This window comes from Eriocheir sinensis, chromosome 36 (genome assembly GCF_024679095.1).
Source record: "Eriocheir sinensis breed Jianghai 21 chromosome 36, ASM2467909v1, whole genome shotgun sequence".
Taxonomy (NCBI): Eukaryota; Metazoa; Arthropoda; class Malacostraca; order Decapoda; family Varunidae; genus Eriocheir; species Eriocheir sinensis.
Genome location: NC_066544.1, coordinates 5792578 through 5800023, shown reverse-complemented (window position 1 = coordinate 5800023; position 7446 = coordinate 5792578).

The window sequence follows — 7446 nt, the reverse complement described above, 5'->3', positions numbered from 1 at the left end:
GTTTTATTCATGCCGGTACGAAACAAAACAACAAACAACAAAAAAAAGAACAGTTATAAGAATGTGGGAGAGAAATATGTGACCCTTTTTTGTGTTGTTGTTGTTGTTGTGTTTGGCATTTCCTCTATTTCCTGTGCTGTTTTGTTTTCTTTTATTTTCTTGCGTGTTTCTTGGCTTCTTTTCTTTATTCTTGTTTTTTTTCATTCTTTTGTGTCTTTCTTTGGTTTTCTTCTTTTATTTTTGTCTTATTTTCTTTCTCTCTTTATTGCTTGTTTTTTCCTTGCGTTTTGGGTTTTTTCTCTCTCCTCCTTCGCTTTCTTTCCCCGGTAAAACTATGCTAATCTTTGCTTGTTAGGGATAATTATATCTTGTCAATAAGTGATGTATATACATGAGAGAGAGAGAGAGAGAGAGAGAGAGAGATGAAGGAAAGAAGAAGAGAAGAAATATAGAATGAGGGTCTGGAAGAAAGAAAAAGAAAAAACAAAAATAGGAAAAAGAGAGATAGAAAAAGATGAATGTATAAGGGAAACAGGAACGAAGGATAGAAGGAATGAAAGACAGAAAGTAAAGTAATGAAAATTAGATAGATAAATAGACAGATAGACAGACGGACAGACAGACAACCAGGAGAAATAAAACGTAAGAAAGAAAAGAAAAACGTAACACACAAGGTCCTCTACTCACCTCTACGTCAAGTTCACCGTGTTAACATAATCTCGTGTGTGGCCTAACGACGTCATTCGATCGTCACGCTTGTTGACGTCACGGGGGGGAGGGGGGCTGGTGGTGAAGGGGGAGAGACACAGGTGACACGCTGCCTTCATTATGACGTCACGCGAAGGGCAGGTAACGTCACGGCCTTCGGGACAACACAAGGTCATCAGTCACCCCCAGACACAGGTAGGCGACAGATGTTAATTAGTCACCTGCGGGAGGTAAACAACACCACACCTCACCTGTCCTGGCGCGGAGGATACCTATTGATGTTTGCGTGTGTTTGTGTGTTTGTGTCTGCCTTTTGTTTGTTTGTTTGTTTTCTTTTGTTCTTTTGACTGGTAATGTGTGTGTGTTGTGTGACGTAATGTTGGCTTTGTGTTTGGTGAATGTGTGTGTATTGTTCTTTGTGTGTGTGTGTGTGTGTGTGTGTAATCACGAGAGAGAGAGAGAGAGAGAGACGGAAAGATAAAAGTGTGTGAGTATTAAAATTAAGATTAAATTGACTGATTTTATCTTTACTCTTTTCTTTTCCTTCTCCCTTTCTTTATTTTTTTCTCTTTCCTTTTTTTCCTTTGTGTATTTGTCCGTCTATCTGTCTCTGTCTGTCGAGAGAATGATAGGAAATAATAATAATAATAATAATAATAATAATAAGAAGAAGAAGAAGAAGAAGAAAAGAAGAAAAGAAGAAAAAAGAAGAAAAAGTGAGAGGACAGCGTGCATTAAGAGTAGCAGAGAGGAAATTGTACTTAATGCATTGGAAAGCTGATGAGAGGAAATTATGTGTGTGTGTGTTGTGTGTGTGTGTGTGTGTGTGTGTGTGTGTGTGTGTGTGTGTGTGTGCGTGCGTATGTGTGTGTGTCAGGGCAACATGGCGTGGACGTGTATCAGCGCCTTGCACGTAACGATTTTTCCTCCAGGGACGATCGGGCACGTACACCTTCTACGGGAATCTTGGGTAATGGGAAATTAATGCCGTGACGCAGGTGGTGGCGGAGGCGGTGGTGGTGGTGGTGGTGGCGGGGGTGGTGGTGGCGGTGGTGGTGGTGGTGGTGGATGGGTGTGAGGGGGTGAAGGTGAAGGCTAATGTTGGCGAAGGTGATGAAGACGGTGTTTGTGTGTGTGTATTTGGAGGTGTTTGTGCTTGCTTGTGTGTGTGTGTGTGTGTGTGTGTGTGTGTGTGTGTGTGTGTGTGTGTGTGTGTGTGTGTGTGTGTGTGTGTGTGTGTGCGTGTGTGTGTGTGTGTGTGTGTTATCTTTTATTCCTATCTTCTTATTTTGCATTTAACATCAGTTCTTTTGTTAGATTTCTTTAATTGTTTCTTAGTTTGTCTTGTATTTTGTTTTATTACCCTTTTCAGTATCTCTCTCTCTCTCTCTCTCTCTCTCTCTCTCTCTCTCTCTCTCTCTCTCTCTCTCCCCCTCCCCCCCCCCCACGCAGCAGTACATCACCAATGCAAAGCGGAGGAGCTCAATTGCCTTCCCCTGTAATCTTTCCTTCATCCCTCGCCCTCCTCCCTCTAGTTACCTCCACCACCACCACCACCGCTTCCCTCCCCCAACCTCCCCTCCTCCTTCTTCATCTCCCGCTACCACAACCTCATCTCCTCATCCTCCTTCCCTCCCTCGGGCCGACTCTACCTTTAGCTACAAACAAAAACCCTCGAAATACCTGAGTGACCAAGGTGTGCTGCGGCAGGTAAGACAGAGGTATAAGACACATTCCACCTTGTCTCTCCACCTCTCTATCACCTTTTCTGCTTCTCTGCTTCTCCTGATCACGGCGCGTAGGTCACCCGCGCTGCCTGTTCATTGGCTGGTAGGAGGCCACGCCCTCTGCCCTCCATCTCCATTATGCATACCTGAGCTACCTGAGTGCCCCGTGCCCGCCCCTACCTGGCCCCGTAGAGGTAATTGCGGGGATCAGGTGAGACTCGTAACAGAAGTCGTGCAGATGTGGCGATGAGCAGGAGCATCAGACGGTAGCGCTCCTGTGTGTTGTTGTGGTGGAAGTGGTGGTGGTGGTGGTGGTGGGGTGGTAAGGGGGGGGGATGGGGAAGGGGTGGTGGTGGTAGTGGTGGTGACTTGTGTACCTGTGTTTCGTTGTTGCTGTTGTTGTTGTTGTTGTTGTTGTTGTTTTGTGGGAGTGGAAGCCAGGTGCGAATATATTTTTTGAGTGGTTGTTTGTATTTTTTCGTTCGTTTTGTTTGTTTGTTCATTTGTTTGTGTGTGTATTATTTTCTTCACTTTGCTTTATGTTGTGTGCTTGTGAGAATATGTGTTTGTTTACTGTTTTCCTTGTTTATGTTTATTTTTTTGTCGTTTTCGGTTTTATTATTATTTATTTTTTTGGTGATTTTTCTTCTCGTCACTTAAGTATTTGTTTCTCATTATTGTTTTATTTCTTTTCATTTTTTGTATGTTTGTAGGTTCGTCCTGTATGCATCCTTTTCCTTACCATCTATCCGTGTATGTTTGTCTTCGTTCATGATGTCTGTTTGTCTGTTAGTATGCCTTCCTATGTCTGTCTGTCTGTTCCGCCTTCCTACCTTTGTCTGTTAGTATGTCTGCGAGTTAGTATGCCTTCCTTTTTCTCTCTCTCTTCGCCTTTCTACTTTTCTGTCTGTCCTTCAATCTGTCTCTCTGTCTTAGTTTGAATGTGCTTGTATGTCTTTCTCTCTGTCTTTCTGTCTATCTATCTGTCTGCCTGTCGATCTGTTTATCTCTATGTTTCTTAATCCTTCAGGTGAGTCTTATTTAGTCTGGCTGTTTGTGTGTCTGTGTGTGTGTTTGTCTGTGTTGCCTGTGATGCCGTGTAGTGTATGTTGTGTCTGTGTCCCAATCTGTGTCTGTATCTGTCTATGTCTCTATGTGTTGCGTGTGATGCCGAGTCGTGTCTGTTGTGTCTGTGCATCTGTGTCTGTATCTGGCTGTGTATCTCTGCTGCGTCTGATGTCATTCTCTATGTTAGCTGAATAAGTAATAGCTCGTTATGAACCCGCATTCTTCACCACCGCCATTACCTTCCCCTCCCCTCTCTTACCTCCTCCTTCCCACCCACACCTTCACCCACTCCTTAACCCTCTCCTCACCCGCCTTGTATTCAACCATCTTTTATTCACCCATCACCCATTTCAACATCCATCTTTAACAACCTCCTCATTTATCCCCATTATTTTCCTCTTCATCCACTTCTCATCCACCTCTATGTCAATCACAATCACCCACATCCTCTTGCATACCCTCACCCACGCCTCATCCACATCCTCACCTACCCCCATCACCCATCTTTCATCTTTTCACCCCAATCACTCACACCCTCACCTAGTCCTCATCCACCCCCTCACCCCCTTCACCCTATCCTTAACTGTCCACCATACTCCCCCATCACCTCCCCATCACCCATTTCCTCACCCTGATCCATTTTTCCCCCACTATCATCCCTCCTTAGTTGCGTATCCTTAGCCATCTCTCAATGTCCACCCCCCGCCTTTTCTCCTCACCTGTACTCTACCCTTCACCCCTTACTCTTCACCCTTCCGAGACACACACACACACACACACACACACACACACACACACACACACACACACACACACACACACACACACACACACACACACACACACACACTAAAATACATGCTTCATTATGTAAACACTCTGATTCACACTCTTACACTCTTGCCATTTACACTCTTTTCTCTTTCTTCTTCACCCTCGTAAATATTCACCCTTCATTGTCTACACCTTAATTAACTGTACGTAGCATACCTTTATTCACCTGTGTTTTTCGCTAATTAGACAGTCTTACCTTGAATATATCTTCTTTGCTTTCTCTCTCTCTCTCTCTCTCTCTCTCTCTCTCTCTCTCTCTCTCTCTCTCTCTCTCTCTCTCTCTCTCTCTCTCTCTCTCTCTCTCTCTCTCTCTCTCTCTCTCTCTCTCTCTCTCTCTCTCTCGTACCCTTTTCCCTCCTTCCTCCCTGTTTCTGTTTTGCTCCCTCTTCCCTCATTCATTCTCGTTTCCTATCCTCTTCCTCCTTCCTCGTTACCTCTACATTCCTCTCTCTCTCTATCTCTCTCTCTCTCTCTCTCTCTCTCTCTCTCTCTCTCTCTCTCTCTCTCTCTCTCTCTCTCTCTCTCTCTCTCTCTCTCTCTCTCTCTCTCTCTCTCTCTCTCTCTCTCTCTCTCTCTCTCTCTCTCTCTCTCTCTCTCTCTCCTCTCTCTCTCTCTCTCTTATTCCTTCGTTTCTCTCGCTCACTCCCTGTCTCTTTTCTCCTCCCCTCTCTCTTGTCCTCCCCTATTCGTACCCACATTCCTCCCCCTTCCTTATTTCCCTTTACTCTCCCACACTCTCTCTATCTCCTCCTTAACCCAACTCTTTCCTCTGTACTCTTTCCTCTTCACCTCCTTTTCTACTGCCTTCTTCTATGCTCCCGTTCTTCTCCCCCTTCCTTCTCCCCTTCCTCAGCTTCACCCCCCTCCCGCCCCCAGCATTCCCCCGCCTCGTGTCTCCCATAACTCAGTCGCTTTATGAGTAGTTACGAACACAACCCGAGACTCAACTTCAGCTTTAATGGCTGTCATGCCCTCCTCTTTCTCCTCCTCCTCCTCCTCCTCCTCCTCCTTAAATAACTTGTTGGTAATACCTCACCTAGAATATGCGGTGCAGTTCCGGTCCACTAATTACTAGAAAGACATGACCTACTCGAGAAAGCTCCTCCCCGCGCCACGAAAATGATGCCACCGAAGAGGCCGCGCATAAAGGATGACTCGAACGCCTCAACCTTTTTACCGCGGAAGAGAAACGACAACAGGAGGACTGGATACAGGTCTTCAAGTGCTCGAACAAGATAGATAACGTCAGTCGCTCCGAGTCTCTCTTTTAGCTGCTAAGTAACCCGATAGCTTGAAATAACGGACTGCGGACTCAAGCGAGGAGATGGAACACGAATATTGGCAGGGTTTATTTTCGAGTCAAGCTGATCCTGGTGAAAGCAAACTTCGTGTATATGTGTTTAATGCTTACCAGACATTCCTTCCTTTTTCATTCCTCTCTGTTTCTTTCACCAGCTTACTTTTCTTTCCTTCCTCTCATTTCTTCGTCTCTTCAGTCTTCTCTCCGCGTCTGTTTCAATAATTTCCTCTCTTTTCTTCCGTCCTTATCTTGATCCAGCCCTATCTTGATCCATTTCCTTCTCTCTCTCTCTCTCTCTCTCTCTCTCTCTCTCTCTCTCTCTCTCTCTCTCTCTCTCTCTCTCTCTCTCTCTCTCTCTCTCTCTCTCTCTCTCTCTCTCTCTCTCTCTCTCTCTCTCTCTCTCTCTCTCTCTCTCTCTCTCTCTCTCTCTCTCTCTCTCTCTCTCTCTCTCTCCGTCCCTTCGTCCTTCCATCTCCTTTCTTCGTCTTTCCTTCCCTCGCCTTACGCCTCCCTACGCCCTCTCCTTCGCCTCCACCTTTCGTCGCCTCCTCCCACGCCGCCGCCACCGCCTCCAGCACCGCCGCCGCCGCCACCGCCATTTCGATACGGATGGAAATTAAAAGCTCATTTGGGAGAATTTGTAACCACCACCATCACCATTACTCCTGCCACTATAACCACGACCCCCATTACCATCACCATTACCACTACTACCACCACCATCACTACCACGACCACAGACGGAAAAGCTACCACTACCGCCACCACCACCACCGACAACAACAACAACAACAACAACAACAACAAAATAACCTCGAAAACAACAACAAACGCTCTTTATTCAAATCAGCTAAAAAACAACAACCTACCCGATCCAACCCAAACAACCAAACACACACACACAAACACACAAACAGACGTACCCCACAACACACGAACACACACGTCAATCCATCATTATACATTCTAACAGCTAGACTTTTTTACGCATATTTTTTGTGGAGGACCTTTTTTTGTGTTCTTACGAGACCACGCACCTGTAAGAAGCCGGACTACCCCCTCCCTCCCTCCCTCCCTACCTACCACCTTACCTACCTGCCTGCCTGCCTACCTTAACCCACCTATTAGCCAGGGTACAGACGAGGCCAACTGGGGTACGGCTTAACAGGTGGCGGCCCGCTCATAATGATACAGATTCCAGGCATTTAGGCAGGTATGTGTTAGGCAGTGTGTCTTGTCTGTTTGTTTGTTGGCCTGTTTATCTGAGCGTCCGTGTGTATGTTGATGAAGGTATACTGAGGTGTTTGGCAAGGTGTGTGTTGGGTAGTGTTTCTCAGCTGCTTGTTTGTATCTCTTTGTGCTTCTTTACTTGGGCGTTTTTAATTTACGTAGGGCCAGAGGTGTGTATAAGTAAAGGGTCGTCGAAGTAAGGTTAAGTAGCGCATAAGTGTGTGTTAGAAAGTTATTGAATCTCGGCTGCTTCTTTGTATATCTTTGTGCTGGTTTACCTGGGCGCCCTTTACCTACATATGCCCAAAAGTACTGATTAATAATGAATCGGTAAAGCAAGGTAAGGAAGGAAACATAGGTAGATATTAGTTAGTCACTGAATTTCGACTTACTTGTATCTCTTTGTACCTCTTTGCCTGGGCGCTGTGTACCTCCGTGTGGCGAAAGATGTGTATGAATGTAAGGCCAATATAGCAAGGTTAGGTAGCAAATATGGTTAGGTGTTTGTTAGTCACTGAATCTCGGACTTATTGGTATCTCTTTGTACCTCTTTACCTGGGCGCTGTGTACCTATGAGAG